Source organism: Mya arenaria, chromosome 12 (assembly GCF_026914265.1).
Source record: "Mya arenaria isolate MELC-2E11 chromosome 12, ASM2691426v1".
NCBI lineage: Eukaryota > Metazoa > Mollusca > Bivalvia > Myida > Myidae > Mya > Mya arenaria.
In genome coordinates, this window is record NC_069133.1 from 20,343,345 (window position 1) to 20,362,070 (window position 18,726).

Here is an 18,726-nt window from a genome sequence, read left to right on the forward strand (position 1 = left end):
CTTGTTCAAGTTGGGAGCAAGCACATGGGGGTGCAGATAACACATAGAATAAAAAACGGATCGCTTATCCACTCGCCCACAGGGACTCATACTAAGGTGTTGAATATTTTAACCTTAATGGAAGTTATTGATTTATCACGTGATTATGTCAATCAACTGATTGTGCAACAGCCTTTTGTTGAATCGGGTTAGTAACGCATTTCAAAATTTTGGACTTCAAAGACTATATTTTAGCACATATCAACATTTATTGAAGGGTTTCAGCCATCAATAGCTTGGCTTTAACACTTCGTTTGATTCGCCATACTTTATTTCGTAATAACAATCTATAAAATCCAAGTAAAAGATGCATTTTCGAAACATTCGCTTATATTCACTCAAAAACTCATGTTCGAAAGATTTAAAAAAGTATGTCATAATCATATCCTCTTTAGCGGCTGAGTTTCTTAATATTTAAATCTCTTATAAATTTGCCAAATAAAATTCAACATGGGTAAACAATTATAACAAATAACGTATTTTATGTATTGCAACATATTTATAAAAAGATAAAGTCAATTGAATCAAATGAACATTTTCAATGTACTTTCTTTCTCGCGGAAAGTGGACATTTCATCTTACTCCAACAAGTGTGGGGTATGGTTGATTCTCTTCGTGACTGAAACCAACTTTTTAAACACTTGGTGCATTTCAAATCTAGTCCAAACAGCCCCTTCAGATTCTTTGACGATTGCATTTCCATGGGAGATCACTGCGTATGATAAACATATAGTGTTGTTTAGCCACACTGTGGTTTCAATTATGTCAGTGGCGTAGCTACCCCTCTATTCATGTGAATTCATAAATGTGCTGGGGGGTTCAGGGGCGTGCCCCCTCAGAAAATTTTGAAAACCATGGTGCAATCTAGTGCATTCTGGGCGTTCCGCTGTGAATTATTTAGTACTGGAAAATAACCTATTTTAGATTCATATAGTCAAGTTCGCATACTGCAACTTTGGTTGATTTTTTTGTCAGAATCATGTGGATTCAGCCGCGTATTCACGTATAGGCGGCTACACGCCTGTATGATGTGCATATGAATGTATAATTTGGTTTAAATGATGCATCCTTAATGTAACACCTCCTTGCTGCTACACCAATAGAAACTTCGTGGGATGTTAATAGTACAAGAACTAGCACTGACGTTCCCATTTTTGTCTGAGTCATTTAAATAATAGATAACAAATTAAAAGATAAACAAATTTGTTTTGACTTCTTTAATGAATTATATAAAAACATTGTACAAAGATATCATGACACTTTTAAACAATAAGTATGGTTGTCAATTAAACAGTATGCTAGCTTTAAAGATTTAGGCAAACCATTGGAATTTTACAGCGGTCTTAAAAGGTGTATTTAAAGCTGCAATCTCACCGATTGATCGTTTTGACTACTGGTACTCTTTTATTGTTTGTCTATAAATGGAGTATTTTTTGCAGAAATGTCTAGACCCAATTTGAAGTGATATAAGACTGCTGAAAAAAGATCATATTGCAGTTCATCATATTTATGTTAAAAAAAATGATGTTTTATGACTAAAAGCATTACGAACAATGACTAAAAGCATTACAAACAATTTAATGTAAATGAACTTTTCGGCAGTTTTACCAAACATTTTTGATTGGTTCTATCGTGAATTATCTAATATGACTGAATTAAAGGAATGATAACCAAATCAGCCGATTTTGAGACAAGTTTGTGTCTAAACTGACAATCTGTAAGAGTGCAGCTTTAAGTGTTGATCTAAAGCTTCATATACACATTGTTATATTGTCAATAACTGTTTAAAAGGTCTCATGTACTAAATAAGATAATAATTTTCATAATATCTAAAATTGATTAAAATAAATAAAGTACCATTATACCTATTGCTTAATAGTGCCGTTTCTCATCTGACAATACCATTCAAAGCCATCATTTCAACTATGAATTTATTTTTAACTTTCAACTTTTCTATAGCATATGCAACAAAATATACCAAAAATACAAGCCATGAACAATATGATTGTTCAACTTGCATTATCTTTGACCTTTTGATATGACCATTTTCCAGTTTTGTCTATTTGTAAGTTGTGCCCTGAAGAATAAAGTATGACTGTATGAATCAAAACCAAGCAATAAAAACACTAAAAATATGCCCCAATCCCTGTAATTTCTAATACAGTAGTAATCAAGCAATTAAACATTTAGAGCTGCACTCTCACAGATATACCGTTTCCACAAATTTTTTTGTCTTGGAATGAGCAAGTTTTGGCGTAATTATCTGCAAACCAATGATAAAAGATTGCTGACAAAAGATCAGATCGCAGATTTCATATTTCCGTTCGAAAATTAATGTTTCTAACGGTTTAAGAAAAGTGCATAAAAACATCAATGTTTTAACTTAAATAGAAAAATCTGGGATTTAATTTTTCACAAAAATTGGATGGTTCCAATCCAAGACATGAAATGAAAAAGGTTGTCAAAACATCCAAAGTGTGAGAGTGCAGCTTTAACGTTTGAAAGTAACTCTGTTTGCCTCGTGCCCCTAAACAGGGTTTAATTATATTATATGCCCAGTGGGCTTGTCCCTGTATATTTGATTGTATGATTGCAGTAATGGATACTGGTCTAATTATCTTCTGACAATTTTTCACCAATTTTAAAGAATGAGAAAACACATATTAAGCTCATATAACACTGTACAATTTAATCTCATTCATTAGGTTGAGAAAAATTCCCTAAAAATATTAATTGTGGAGACATATCTTATTTAAATACATACAGGAAATGGCGACATCATTTACCCTTTAGTATGAAAAAGGCAGTTTCCTGATAATTGAATAGCGGTTTTTTATTTAAGCATCTCAATTCATAGTATGTATCAAGTTTCAAAGGAAACCAAATCATTGTAACGATTGTTTTCAAAATAGATTCACACTCTTGATAAACTTCTTTTCCTAGTTTCAACTTTTGAGACTTTTTGATGAACCTGCACCTTCCCTCCTCTTATGCAGTGGTTTCAAGCAATAAAGCTACCAGCTCAAGTTGCACAGCTGGTGAACAAGATTGCTGGTAGTCGGCAAACTGCACACTTGATGCCATGATAAATCATGTCCATCGACTTCCAGAATGAAGAAATGACAGTAGCACAGAATTGATTTCAATTGGATCTCTCTGTACTTTCATCACCTTGTTGTAGTCAAAGACTATGTCTTAGTGTGCAGTGCGGGATCTTGAGAAGCTTTCTGCTCGTCTGATGAAGTAAGTTTGGCAGAGTGTGACACTCCTATCTACTCATATGGCTAGACACCTGTGATCTATGTCTTCTTGTGTGTGCCCAACCATCACCTGAAGAGAATTTAGAGGAAGTTAGTGCTTGATTACTAGACAATGTGACAAAACAAGGTCTTTCATTTATGCCACCAAGAACTAGTATTCCAAGTTTCATAACTCGTATGTTAACTCAAAGCAATTGAGCAGAAACTGTTTGGTAATTAATTTTAAGTCACTGCTTCCACTTATACTGCAAGTAATATCGAACGTGAACCGCCTGACCCAAATGCAATTCTAAATAATTTTTATGTGCAGAAACCTAAATCCTATTGACACAAAAGTAATCCAATTGTATGTCTTCACAAAACATTCTACAACAATATTTGTCAATTTAACTCAAAGATTGATTATTGTTTTTTAGTCAGACAAACACAGAGATGGCCCTATATCGCTCACTTGAATTGAGAAAGGATTCTAACTTAGTTATTGTTTGGACACTTACTGAATACTTTTGGTCTGACTTTATAATGCAGCTGGTGAAAATATTAAAAGTCCCTTAATAATGGGCTTACAAAAACATAAAAAAATGTATTTGTTTAAAAATTACAAAGGGCCATAACTCTTACAATATTTAAGTTTGTATTGAGCAGAATAAAAGGCTTTGCCTAAAATACAACCTTAAAACTATATTTACAAGTAAAACAAAAAAATCTACAAATATGTTTTTAGTATCTGGTTTTTGAGAGTGAATGATCAGAAGAAAACATCACACATTCACAATCATATTAAATAATAATTTAGTTTTTTTAAAATTATATTATATCATATTTCAAAAACACTGCAAAAGACAAGACACTTACGTTTCAATTTCTTGATTTAATACAGTGATGATTATCAATTCTTATGAAGGGAGATGGGTCTTACACTCTAACCAGTGCAACTTGCATGTTCTTAGTTGCTCAGTTATTACCTTTCTTAAAATTCTCCTCTTGATCTGAGCCACGCCAAAATGATGGGAGATGCTTTTGTTTTTCCATCAGAATGTATAGCACCTCTATGTTTCTGTTTGTCTCCTGAAATAGTAAAAGTTTATTAATAATAATAACAATAATAATAATCAGTGACTTTTATTGAAATTATTTTCACCGATTGTGCCTTGCACATTGGGGAACAAAGTTGACTTCTGAGGAGAAGATTTTTCCATTTAGACATATAGCAAAAAAATAGCTCCGCACCCTGGAGCAATGTTTTTTATGAATCAATATCCAGTGAAGAAAATTCATACAGGGTATTGAAACATATTTTGCTTCAAATGAAGACTTTTAACAAAGATAATTTAACTAGCTCTTCATCATATTATATAAAAATTAACACAGTCTATGCCGCACACGGAGCCCCGCATTTGATCTTTTACCAAAGTTTGATTGAGAGTTTAGTTTCACATCGACAAGTCTTTACAGGTCTATTAAAGCTGCACTCTCACAGATTGAACATTTTGAAAAAGGTTATATTTTTTATCTTGGAATGAACCAATGTATGCGAAAATGATGACAAAAAAATGTCTTTGAATTCCCGTCAAACATGTCCGAACCAAATTCAAACTACGGATAATCACTGTCATTCACAATGAAATTCAGCACTTCTTGCCCAGTATATATACCCTTACTTTAAGCAGAAGGCAAATTAAAACAAACACATTTGTCCGAAATTTAATCAAACTTTAAATGGTAGTAGAATTGTCATTTGTTCACGTAATTTTCAAGAATCAGGAAGTGGGGAACATTATAAAGCCATTTAACGATACAAACAAGACGATTTTCTATTGAATGTACAATAGTAGTACCGGGGTAATATGCAAATAGTTATTATCTCAAGAAAAGGACATCAAGACCAGTTCATTTACCAGTAGCATCTGACAGTCAATAATGGTTCTGAGTTTAAAGAGCATAATTTCCATTTTATTGTTAGTTTAATCATTATATATTTAACACCAGTTGTGAAGAAGGATGTTCATTATATAAGATTATATTATCTGGCAGTGGTTGAAAATGTAAAGTGAGACCAGTTTTTTACCTGTTATTGAACAAACTGTTATGTTGGCAGGACTGTCCTCCTCAGCAATGCAAAGAACAGCAATGACTGGTTGGCACTCTGTAAAATGGCGATTAAAACATTTTGTCCAATTAAAACTGTCCCTTTCTAAACAATCCATCAGCAATATATATAAATGAGCTGCGCCATGTGGAAATGTATCTTGGGAAGTTTCCATTCCATGTAATGATGTCATAAAGATGAGCAGAAGACATTACTTACTATGCAGTAAAAGTTCTTACTTTAACAGTAAAGATATTTTTTATCAAAGTGAGCTCTTTTATGTCATGTTTCTAAGTCTTGTACACATCTATGTTACATATATAAATAAGAAACAGGAATAAATTGAGGAGTTGTGTACACACTTACTCCTCCTTATGTACTGTGTAACTCAAGAAAAACAATCCATAATTCTAGTAAATCTCTAGAATTCCCTTACTTTTCTCGCTGTACAAAAATGAATGAGGAGTTGCAAACAAGCAGGGCCATAAAACTTTTGCTATTTAAACTGTACCGCAACAGCAATTTAAAGACAGTGATACTCATTGATGGAATAGGCACTTAGACAGCTACATTTTCTGAGAAATGGAGATCAGACTAAATTCTCCAGAGATAATTTATAGATTTATTTGAAATAAAGAACATGTTACAGTGTGTGTGTTAAACTTGTTACTTATCCCTGATTTAACACAATCATTACCTTTAAAATGGTGATAAAATAAAAACAAATATACCTTATTAAACACTGTTTACTATCACATCTGTACCCCCACCCCCCTTCTTACATACATGTACTTAAGCGGCTGTTACCAAAGTAAAGAATGAAAGGTCCACACGGCCAATTATAAACCATGAACCATGAGAATCCTGTTTACTAATTTGATTTTAAATCACCCAAAAGGCTTTGTACACATAATGGTTCTTTAATTTAAATCTAGTCTCCAAAGGTGTCACAGTTGTGATTTCATTGAAAGACTTGAGATACGTTATTTAAAAAAATGACTAAAGGAAAGCTTAAACGCAGAAGTTTGGCCGGGTATATGAGCCTGGAAATAAATATGCAAAAGCTCACCATGCTGCTAAGGAGTCTTATATAATTCCCGGCCCCTGTTCAGCTGGAGATGTTGATTCCACACGGCTGGAAAACCGGCCCGGTGCACCCAAGCTTCACCATCGGCAGTATCTGCAAGAGGAGGGTGTAAATCTGGGAAAACGCATTTAAAATCAATTTGCGAAAGTTCTTATCCGTCATAAGTAGTGAACATGTATGTGGCTTATAGAACATCTGAAATTAAGTTTAATGAAGGAGACAAAGTTTGGTCTGGGATCTAAACCTGGATTTTGATGCTGATATTGTAAGGGCCGAATTCAGAACATCCACTCTCACTCACACTCCAACCACATTCCCGTAAGGGACACTCAAATGATCACTTGAGTGGAATATCGGGAGTGACACTCAAGTGATCTGTTCGTATTCACACGCATCGCTAACACTCCACTTCATCAAGTGAGCAATACAGTATGTAATTATACACGTATGTTTACATGAACATATCGGATTATCTGTTTGACTATGGTGATGTTTACATTATACATTGTAAACATATGTTTATTTGAGATTTGAGTACCTTATTGTTAGTTATGGCAACAAACAAATGATAATAAGTGTTATTCTGAAACTGAAATTTACATTTTAAAACAATTGGTTAATAAAAATAAACGTTTTGGGTTGTAAATAACTGTTGCAAAATACGTTTAAATGCATGTTTTTTGTTGTCGTTGTTGTTGCTGTTTTAAATATGTAGCCGTTTTCCATTGTATCACGTAATTTAAATATGTATTCATATATAATCTTGCTTTTGTATTCTACATAAAGCGTTCTTGGGCGTTTGAAAATAATATATGGAAGTTGAAAAAATGGAAGTTGAAAAAATAGCAGATGGATAGAATTAGCGAATGAATCTACTTCTTATGGGGAAATAACACCTCGGAGTGAAAAACAACTCAAGAAATGTAGGGGAAAATGGATGAAGATGACGATAATAATAATAATAATAATAATAATAATAATAATAATAATGATGATGATGTTGATGATGATATTGTGGTGTTGGTGTTGGTGGTGCTGCTGCTGGTGGTGGTGCTGCTGCTGCTGATGATGATGAAAATAATAATAATAATAATAATAATAATAATAATAATAGTAATAATAATCCAGCTGAATGTAGGCTGGAAAATACATATCAATTCCCTTACCACGCTATGAAATGGCCTAGTGGCGTCAAGTTAGCGGCCTGGCGGCCTAGCCGCCTCATGTGACTAGCGGCCTAAAATTGTTTCCTATTCCAAAGCATTTTATATGCGTTCTTTTCTAAAACAATGATAAATTAAATGTCCTTTTCATAAATCAACATCCTTTAGCGAATATCAGCATTTCCCCCTTTTCCTGGGCTGCTGGATTGAGTTTTGGGGATTTTTAGGCCGCTAGGCCACCAGGCCGCCAAGTTCACGCCGCAAGACCGCTCAAGCGTGATGTATTTTGCATAGGAAAACAATTATTTTAGCATTGTTTTAGAAGAAAACTCATATAAAAATGCTCTGAAGTAGTAAACAATTTAAGGCCGCTAATGTACGACTAAAAACATTGATTTATCATATTTCCCATTTAAACCATTGAACCTTGAAATAGATAACAAATTTAGGTCGCTAGTCTGCCAACCTCACGCCGCTAGGCCGCTAACTTCATGCCGCTAGGATGCTAACTTCACGTACCTTTAGCTGCCTGTCTTTGCAGCCATTGATGAATTGCAAACATCAACATTGCTGGGGGTTCAAGATCATTGCGAAACAAAACAAATATATGATAGGCGCATCCTTTTGAATTTGTTTTGTTTATAGATGGCCACGTTATTGAATGAACATGTACTTCAATGGATTATCCCGGTCCCTTAAATATTGTCTGGGAACGAGCATGTCCCTTATTTGTTCCAAATATTTGATATATTTCATCTTTTCTACTTGCCATGTACTTTTTTTCACATACACTCATTCAATTCCTATTCACAACCAATCCTCGAGGGCAGTTCAAGTGGCCTAGCCGAGCACTCACAAATGTCCCACTCACGCAAAACACTTGAGTCTCACTCACACCTGGCCCCAATTTCTCGAAACTTCTTAAGTTCCTTATAACAGGATTAAGCTAATCTCATTATTTTCGTTGTTCTATAAAATGTGTTATATTTACTTCTTCAATTTTTTTTTTTAAATTATGTAGGAAAAATCTGTATGATTATCAGAATAAACCATTTTTCATTGATCAAAATCCATTTTCAGTATGTATTTTGGCTAATTGAAATAAGCGACTTAAGCCTGTTAAGCTTAAGAAGTTTCGAGAAATTGGGACCTGTGAATACGGATATACCTTTCACTCGAAAATATCTCGACCGTTATGTGATTACAGAGGATTAACTCATTGAGTGTGAGTGAGAGTGATTGTTCTGAATTCGGCCCTATGTTTTGTTCAAATGAAGTATAAACTTACAGTGAGTACAGAGATATCTTGAAGTCCAGATTTATCGCTTACCTGAAGTTGGTAGGGCTACAATTGAGAGCTTTTCTGTAAATTGCAGGAACTGTCCCCATGAGCCTATTGTCTGTTAGGGGAATGGTGGCTTAGGTGATTGGTGGTACCACTCTGCATTTCTTATCCACACAGTGTATCTGAAAATGACAGAGAATGGCCATGCACTTATGAAAGCTATGCTAGAAATACGCCATTATGAGTGTATCAGATGACATTTCCACACAGAAATTGTGAGGCCTCCAATACAGCAGTACTAACATCAATGATGAAAACATATATATATATATATATATCTGTCATGGAGCTTTGCTGGTTCTGTGGTGTCAAAACCACTGCAACTGGGCAATTCACTAGAAACATCTTTTCAGAAAAAAGAAACAACCAATACTGGGTAGCCTTTGTCACCCAGTGAACACCCTGAGCATCTAGTTACTTTGAGCATCTATTTACTTAGAAGTAGCCACATTAAGATCTCAAATTAACAAAAAAGTGTATCCGTAAGCTTTCAAATACTGAACGAAGTGCAACTTTGAGGGGGGCTGCGAGCAAATATTGTCAAGGGCAGAAATCACGCAGAAGTTTGAAAAAGATTAAGCAAAGCTCTAGCTTGATGATTTTGGCCCAATTTCAAATTGTTACACAGTAACACGGCGGCGTAAATTTAATCTAACATCAATATAGTTACACAGAAAAATAAGAAATAGCTTTAAACTCTCTAACATTCATGGCAGAGTGTCTGATGACGGTCCAGTATGCCAACCAGGACGGAGAATATGTGAAGCATGCACCTTTACAGCCCAACATTTGGTTATGGTTTCACAGTTATTCATTAACACAAACTCACAATCAATCAATCAATCAATCAATCAATGCACACCCACCTGGAAAGGTACAACATCCTTTGGAAGAGATGAATCTTGCAGTCTGGTAGACGGTTGCTGACTTAACTTTATTGTCCCAAGCAGCAACTGCAATTAGATAAACATGTTGATGTTCGCACTAAAACAAAGCTTAGTATTGAGTACAATTAAACATACAGCCTGTTGGCTGGGGTAACATATCTAAATCCCCAAATGGATGATCTGATCCCAGCCAACAGATCAGCGAAACACAAATTGTATTGCATGCCCAGGGGGGGGGGGGTCCCAAGGATATCTTGACGCAATTTACCATAGCCGCCTTGCGTTTTTGTTCACAAAGCCGGCACACACAGTTCATTCTCAGTTTGCATGTTGTGTACTGAAAAGTTCCAGCTTTCCATGACACTCGCAATAAACCTATCCATGAATTAAAACAAATTAACAAATAACTACCAGGTAATTATGGAAATATAAATGTCATTTTTTACTTGATTGATAAATACAACTTATATTGCAGTCAAACTGGATAAAATATCAGAAAAATGTGTCCTGTTCCAAAAAGTGTGTTTTGAAGTTGCAGACAATAGTCCAAAGACCAAGAATTAAGTGTTTAGACAGGGGCAGGCAAATCTTAAAAAAAATGTCAAAATTTTAAAATTTAAATAAAACTAAAATTGTACAAACCTTATAATATAAATCATGTGTACACTTGAAAATACATACAAGGATACAATGTATACATAATCAAACGCTACCTGAGAGAATCATTTTTTTTCAAGAACTACTTGAAGGGGTACTGTGACCCGCAAGCATTTCTTTGTGGGCGGACACCTTTAAACCTCTTTCCCGCACATTAATTAAACACATCTTATGTTTTGTCAGTGCCGGTTTTGATGACCAGTATAAATCTAAAAGCAGTTTTTCTGCCAATATTTACCCAAATGATTTGGATGAATGCTTAACAAGAAAGTGCAGTGTACACAATCAAATAAAGTATTTAGTGTTCCAGAAATAATGAGCATCTGAAATCTGACCCCTTACATTCCTTAAATATTCACAAAGAGTTAAGTACAAATTTAAGCAACAAAAATCACATTCAAGCAGAATAATTTCAAGCAAAAATGAGCAAGAAAATAGAAACCAACTGAATTGTATTTTCAAATGTTCCATCTGTGTTTGTTTGTTATCTTTTTATGATTCAAATGGTAAAAAAGGTGCAAATGTGAGAAGCCCTGAAGAAGAAAACTGATATTTTAATAGAAATAGTGATGAAATCACTGACATTATGTTTACTTAGCATCTAAAGCAACAGACCAACCAGACCTACCAGTATGCTATTCTATATTTAACTGCTAAATTTTAAAAACCCTAAACATACAGATAAGATCTGTGGCGCAGTTGTTTACATTGTGTGATTAAAATGCAAATATTTTTGTTGGTGATTAGTTTAAATCCAAGATTTGTTTTCAGAAGATCAGCAATAATGTCTTTTCTTTGTCTCAATGAAAAATGTAATGTTCAAGTTCATAAGCGCTGTTTTATCTGAGAATTTCCCTTGGTGTGAACCGCTTACTGTGTCCAAGTTATCCAAGCTGGATCTAAGACATTACTACAATATGGGCAATTTGCTCTGCCATTTTTATAGATAATTGTGTATTCCAAAGGTATTCTTTTGGTACATTGAACTCACAACAATATTTGAACTCCTGACGTCCAGCACCGCTGTCAGATTATCTAATCCAACCACTATGCCATTGCATGCTCTTTACTGAACGAAAGATAAATGAATACTCACAATTTTGAACAGTATTTTTTTGGTCACAGATAGCAACCTTTTAATCCCACTTAACCTGTCTTCCCTATTTGGCAAACAGAGAATTTTTAGAAAATTTGTTATCTGATGATCCTGTAAATTTTGTGTGGATAGACTAAATACTGTTCTAATTTAGCAAATCAAATCTAACATTTTGGGTTTATTCAGTGTAGATCCCTAAAATATCAATTTTGATTTATAAGTATGTAGGTTTGTTCAAAAGCTCAGTACAGTTTACTTTACTTGTTAAGTTATCCAATTTCTGTAAATAAATGTTACTAAACTTGACTATAAAATACTGTAGGGGGGCGTGTCGTAAAGTTAAGAAAAAATCCAAATAATGCAACAGTCAATTGCAGCATGGGCCCCCAAGGTCCTGCTAAAAGTGGGGACTTTGACTTTCGGTCCAGCCAATCCCAGGTAAAATTCCCGCTCTGCACAGACAAACAGCTGGTAAAAGCCCTGTCAAATGAATTATGGTCATTTCGTAACCGCTCATTGTTGGTCATTTCATAACCATTGTGTTAGTCAATTCGTAACCGTTAAGAAATCGAATGGTCATATCTTAACCTGTTGACTCCTATAATTATGAGGAATTAATTTAATACCATTTGAATTTACAAAATAAGTTTACTGTAAGTATAAAACATAAAAATAACAAAATAAACAAAGTTAAATCTAGTAGTTGTATTCCTTCTTTATTCCTAATAGTGTAGTGCGATTTGCCAATAAACTCTGAAACTATGACAAATAGAAACATTCACACTAGCTATCTTTTTATGTTGCGAAGGAAATATTATAAGTAGGCTGAATATTAAATGTAATAATTTTTTAATTCATAGATGTTCTACCATTGAGAGGAATTGTGACCTTAAGCCAATATTTTTTAAATATATAGACCATATAACTTTAGAATTTCATTTTTTTTAAATTGCATAGAAGTATTGTAAAATGTAGTGAGTTTGCCGAATGAGAGTATGTGCTTTTTTATATGCTTATTGTATTAAAAATGTGCCGATATGTTTAATTTTGTAACTTGTTATTGGAAATTAATACATTGGAAACTCACTAAACCGGACAAGGTCCGGACTGGGCAAAATTTCCGGTTTAGTGAGGATTCCGGTTTAGTGGGGATTCGATGTACGGAGTAAGTTTACTCAATATATTAACGGAGTTAACCTTTAAAGGCTTTTGTCCTCTAGGGACAGTTCAATTCTCCGACGTTTAGACGGAGGTTGAGACATGATTAAAGCACTTGCAAAAGTGATAAGCATAATTAAACATTTCTGCGTTTTTATAACCAGCTTTTTTCCAAGTCTTGAAATAAAACAACTCTCGTAATTTAATGCTTGTTTAGTATGTTTGATAGTTTAATTAAAGCACCGCTCTAATTTGATTCAATCATAGAAGTCTTTAGATAAAACAACCCTCCAAAATGATCACTAAAAAACCATTTCTAGTTCTGTATTTTCTGCAACAAACAAATAAATGTTTTAATCAATTTTCTTTTCACAAGTTTGATTATCGTTTGATGATCGCGCGACAGTCAATCCACAGCGCAATCATCATTATCAATTATCGTGTTAACACAACATCACAGGCGTAATATTTAACGATGTACCGGCTGTCAAAACAAAGTGACACGTGATTCGTGAATTTCCTAATACACAGAATTATTTTGACATGTTTGAACAAAACGTCCGGTTTTGTGAGGTAAAATTACTTTGACAACTAACAAATTTTCTCGATTTTTTGTCCAGTATCCGGTATATCGGGGTTCTGGTTTTGTAGGGATTTTTTACATTGAAAATAGAAGGGGAAAACCGGGACTCTGATAAAATTCCGGTATCCCGAGGATTCCGGTTTTGTGGAGATCCGGTTTAGTGAGTTTCCACTGTACCATAACTAATAATTTTAGGCTGTTTTTTGTCGGTTTCAGATATAAAGTATGCAGAATATGGATCAATTGAAAAAAGAACAGAACAAAATTTTGTTTGTTTTAAACAATTCAAACAAATATAGTCAATGAAATAGGTCAAGAATGATCATTTATGTAAACGTAATTTTACTCAAAAATACATCGCGATCAGTCTTAAATTAATGTTTATAAGTAAGCAAAATGTAAGAAAATAATTAACATATTTTGGTAGTATAACAAATTATTTCTAATTTAGCATGATATATATATATCTCTAATAACTATTGAGTAACATAAATTATTGGCTTGTTACTAGTGAGAATTTGAGTAATGTCTCCCAATTGGTGTCTTGGTTGCTGTGCCATATACATCCAGGTTCGAACAATACACTTAACGAGGTGCTAAGTGTACTATTTATCACCTTGTTAAATGGTGGTTACCATATGAGCAATTGATTTATTGATGGTTACGAATTGACTAACAAAATGGTCACGAAATAACCAAGATTCAGCAGTTACGAAATGGTAAGGTTACGAAATGACCAGATCCCCGTCAAATGCCCCTGGGGACATCCTAGGTTAGGCCCATTCCCTGTTTTCAGCGCAAAAACAATAACACCGCATTCACTCAGCACTGCCGGTCCACCTGGAACGTAAAAACATGGCCCATTTCCCCTGCTATCCTTGGTATAAACAAGACCTGCCTGGGGGCCATGGTTACAATTGACTGGTGCATAACTGTGGCATAATAAGGGAAATATTTTATTGTTGCATTTATTATCAAATATGTGAATTTAAGACACATGCAAAAAGCCACAATACGAATTGGTGATAGTGTTCGTTCTGTTCTGCTATTCAAAGGTGATGAGAATGACTAATGTAGTAATGACATGACATTGACAAACAAAATGTAAGGCATTTGTATCATTTCGTCTTTTATTTATTAAAATCTGAGATGTTAAGGGAGCAAATCCCTTTTTAGATTGGAACATACCAAATAATAATAAAGACGATGTAGTGGTAAACCAAGTTTGCTAGAAATCAATCGAGTTTCTCCAAAATACAAGCAAAAATTACACCGGATGTTGATACTAGTGATTTAGTTTCGGATGAACAAAATCCGGATAAATCATTTGCTTTTCAACCAAAGGGTGGACGGTTTATACTACTGTACAAAAGTCATAAAAATAAACGAAAAAAACGTTGAATATGTATTTTAAACACTTACCAAGTTACCATTCTCTTTCCGTAAGAGATGAACGCCATACTGCATAATTGCACGGAGATGGTACCACGGAGATACCCGAAAATTTCCGTTATATTCCGGAAGGTTAAATTTTTGTATACTTGAAAATTTGGACGCTGATGGTACACGAAATATCGAATTTCCTTATTTCTGTTTTTTATGGAATGAAACTTCGGGATAATATACAATAGGCTTTAAATAAAGTAAAACAAATAAAAAATGCTTAGTATATAGCTATTTTTGACCAAAATTATGATTTTTTCCCTGGTCGCCTTAATAGCTATTTTTATGGATACACAAATATACACACACAAAAGTTTCAGAATATTTTTTTTAATATTAAAAGATAATAAGATTTAAAACAATGAAATGATCTCGTAAATAAACATTCAAGCTTATCAACTTACTGTCAATGGACATTTTTATTGACATTTGATACATCAAATCTGGACTGAAAATATTAAGGAGACCAATTTTTGTCGCCTTAATCCAGCGGTCCCCATAATGCCTAGATTAATATATATATGGTCACCTTAATATCTGTAATAGATATATATATATATATATATATATATATATATATATATATATATATATATATATATATATATATATATATATATATAAAAGTATAAATTGTATAAAATGTATAAAAAGTGAAATATCATTGTAGTTAAAGAACATAAAAAGTAAACGACAGCAGGTCTTAATCTGGGTCAAAGACTTTTTAATATTGGTTTATAGAAAACCTGGCTGGGACCCATGGGGCGTAGTCAGCTTTAACTCCATGGGCATTTAAACACTTTTGGTAAAGAACCCCCGCCCCCATCTCCCTCCTTGAAACCATACTTTTTATTAATCAACATGGGGTGAAGGAATTTGACAGAGGGTCACCTAAGGAACATTTCTGTGAAATTATTTTTATAATCAAGCTACCAGGTTCTGAGGAGAAGATTGTTTTATATAAAGACATATACTGAAAAGTATCACCGCCCCCTGAGGCCAGGTTTTATATGAATCACTATGGGGTGAAGTAATTCGATACAGGGTCACCTAAGAAAGATTTCTGTGAAGTTATGTTGAAATAGGGCAAGCGGTTTCTAAGACGTTTTGCTTTTGGGTTGCCATGGCAACCAGAGTTCTGCATGGACCGTTTTTTTTGCATCCTGGAAGGCGACCACTCAAGGAACATTCCTGTTTGGTTGAAATTGTCCAAGTGGTTAAGGAAGAGAAGTTGGTTGAAGAAAAATGTTGACGACAGACAATCAGTGCCTAACACAATAGCTCACGCTAAGGACTTTGTGCTCAAGTGAAATAAAATACACAGCAACACCGATAATGCCAACAACAACACCCAGGCTATGACAATACCTCTAATTATATTTTGATGAAATAACAATCATCAAAATTCAGATTTTCTTGAACAAGTCAGGATACAACATGTTAGTTATCTTTATATTTATCTTTACTATTACCAATGCTAGTTGTATCTTAACTGTTAAGATATAAAATAACCCACACCACTGAATATACAACATGTTTTTTTTTTTATTTGTCTAAGCCTTTCTCAATTTAGGGCTTGCACATGAACATGTTTCGAGTTTAAGCGATTAGGTTAATGTTTCCACGGCAAACCTCATTAATATGTATTTTCCACAATTTCAATTTACTATGTACGTGCATTAATCTGACTAAAACTATCAGCAGACAATAACCATCCTTCAGTACATTATAAAAATATAAGTAGGAAAATGACCAGCTAAGGCCATTACTATACACAGTTCAAGACGGTTAACATGCCAATACTTGTGCTTTCAGATCTAAGGTCAAGAAAACAGTCAGATCGCTGCTACTGATGAAATTCTTTGAAAATAATATTTATGTCAATTAAATACGAAAATATAATTAGGTGAATTAAATTAGTAAAACAAAAAATAACTTTATGATAGTAAGAAAATTAGGTTGTATTCTAAGTCAGTCAGATGACCTGAATTAAATTCTAAATTATTAAGAAGGACTCGTTCGCTACGCTCACTCCGCTCATTCTTAATCATTAAGAGTTTAACCCAGCTAATCTAACTTATACATAATTCCACGCTCATTGCAACTGTATGTTTTTATTATATTGTTGTTTTTTCTAAGTTGTTCTTTTTATTTTGTCCCACATAAATTCCACAAAATTAATGGATTCATTCATTGTTTTGCAGTAAAAACAAATGAAGGCGTAGTCATGCATTTGGCATTGTACATTAACATTGCCTTTTTAACAAGGGTAGGATAAAACAACCCCCGAACAAAAAACCTCCTGCGAATGATTGTTACCTTACTTGAAATAGGCTTTGAGTGTCAATATGATTTGGATTTTATTTGTACACCACGTCAAATGATCTAGGATTGTTTGTCCACTTAAACAATATGTAAAAGACAACACTTTTATTATTTCCTTTTAGAAACGATTGTTTATTCTAAAATAAACTAGGGACTTATAATTAAGTGATTCGACCAAACCTTATATCCTACTTAGTTCTGCATTTAATGAAAATCATCGACTAAGAAAAAATGCTGAATTATCCATTATTGAGAAAGGGAAATAAGCTTCAAAAATACAAGACAAGGTATCTAAATGTTCAGATTTTCTGCTTTTAGTTTTTGTACAAAGATTACTCTTATCATTTTCATTTATCTGCAACTTAAGAAGCCTTTTTAAGCTTTAAGATTGTTAATCTTTTTATGTTTCTTAGATCTGTTTCTGGAATTAATCATAATGCTTATGTTACACATTTTAAAATAACTTTGTTTGTAATTGCTTATATCAGCTTCACCATCAGACGCCATGATTAATAAACATTCTTCAATGGAATATTTTTTGTACAAATTATACAGCGTTCGCAATAAGTTTGGGTTGAATCATCTCTAACAATAAAGAACGGACAAGCTGCCTGTCTATACATTTTCCATGGTGTCCATAGAATATCCATGAAAATTCCATGGAAAAAGGACTGCTGAATAACCGGTGTATTCGGACTGACTTTCCGCGGTAAGTCTTTCTCGCAATTCTCGTATTGTTCTAGATTTTTCTTATCTCTTTTAAAACCATAACAAATATAACAATAATTATAAAACTAGAAATGTGTGTCCATATGATATAGCTCACATGTCCTACAAAAGGGAGTGAAACATGATCAAAATGGTCAGTTTTCAGTGATTCAAGGGCCCAACACTGCTTTTACTTTAGATATCTGCAAACAAATCTCGCCGGTCCGTATATTGCCATATTTGCCCGAATACGTGTGCTATTTTTTACATTAAACCAAACATTTCATATTACAATTCAATTTTTCAGTTTTATTGAACAAGGATATTAATGCCGTACTCACATTTTGTATGACATCAGCGGTAAATATTATATTTTGATGAGATCCGGACCGGCAATAATTTGACATGGACGAAAATTGGGTCGGTTGTTCTTGACCTGGGAGACAAAGATGTCGGCGTCGGTAGTGACCTAAAGGACGAATATGTCGGTGTTGGATGTGACCGGGGAGATGAATATGTTGATGTTGGTAGTCATGTTTCCCAGGTCATTACAAAATCGGCCATGTTAGTTTTCCAGGTCACTTCCAACACTGACATGCTTATCTCTCTAGGTCACTTCCAACACCGACATGTTTGTCTTCCTGGTCACTACCAACACATCATGTCACACCAAACAACATGTTTGTCTCCCAGGTCACTACCAATATCTACATGTTTGTCTCCCAATTCACTACCAACACCGACATGTCGTCTCCAAAGTCACTACCAACACCGACATGTTTTCCTCCCAGGTCACTATCAACAACGACATGTTTGTCTCCTAGGTCAAGAACAACACTGATATGTTTGTCTCTCAGGTCAGTACCAAAACCGACATGTTTGTTTC

General features: G+C 34.0%; 1 long non-coding RNA gene across 3 annotated transcripts; it reads right to left on the bottom strand.

Annotated features, from left to right (window-relative positions):
- Window positions 1–1,247: 1,247 nt before the first annotated feature.
- On the bottom strand, window positions 1,248–14,839 carry LOC128211452 (uncharacterized). 3 transcript variants are annotated; one of them, XR_008257289.1, is made up of 7 exons: window positions 14,787–14,839; window positions 9,850–9,936; window positions 8,969–9,105; window positions 6,458–6,568; window positions 5,368–5,445; window positions 4,265–4,367; window positions 1,248–3,369 (listed from the first exon to the last, which is right to left on the bottom strand). It is a non-coding gene; the product is annotated as an uncharacterized LOC128211452 (long non-coding RNA). The 3 variants fall into 3 exon arrangements; XR_008257290.1 differs by lacking the exon at window positions 14,787–14,839 and adding an exon at window positions 11,519–11,667; XR_008257288.1 differs by lacking the exon at window positions 14,787–14,839 and adding an exon at window positions 10,584–11,667.
- Between the last annotated feature and the right edge of the window lie 3,887 nt (window positions 14,840–18,726).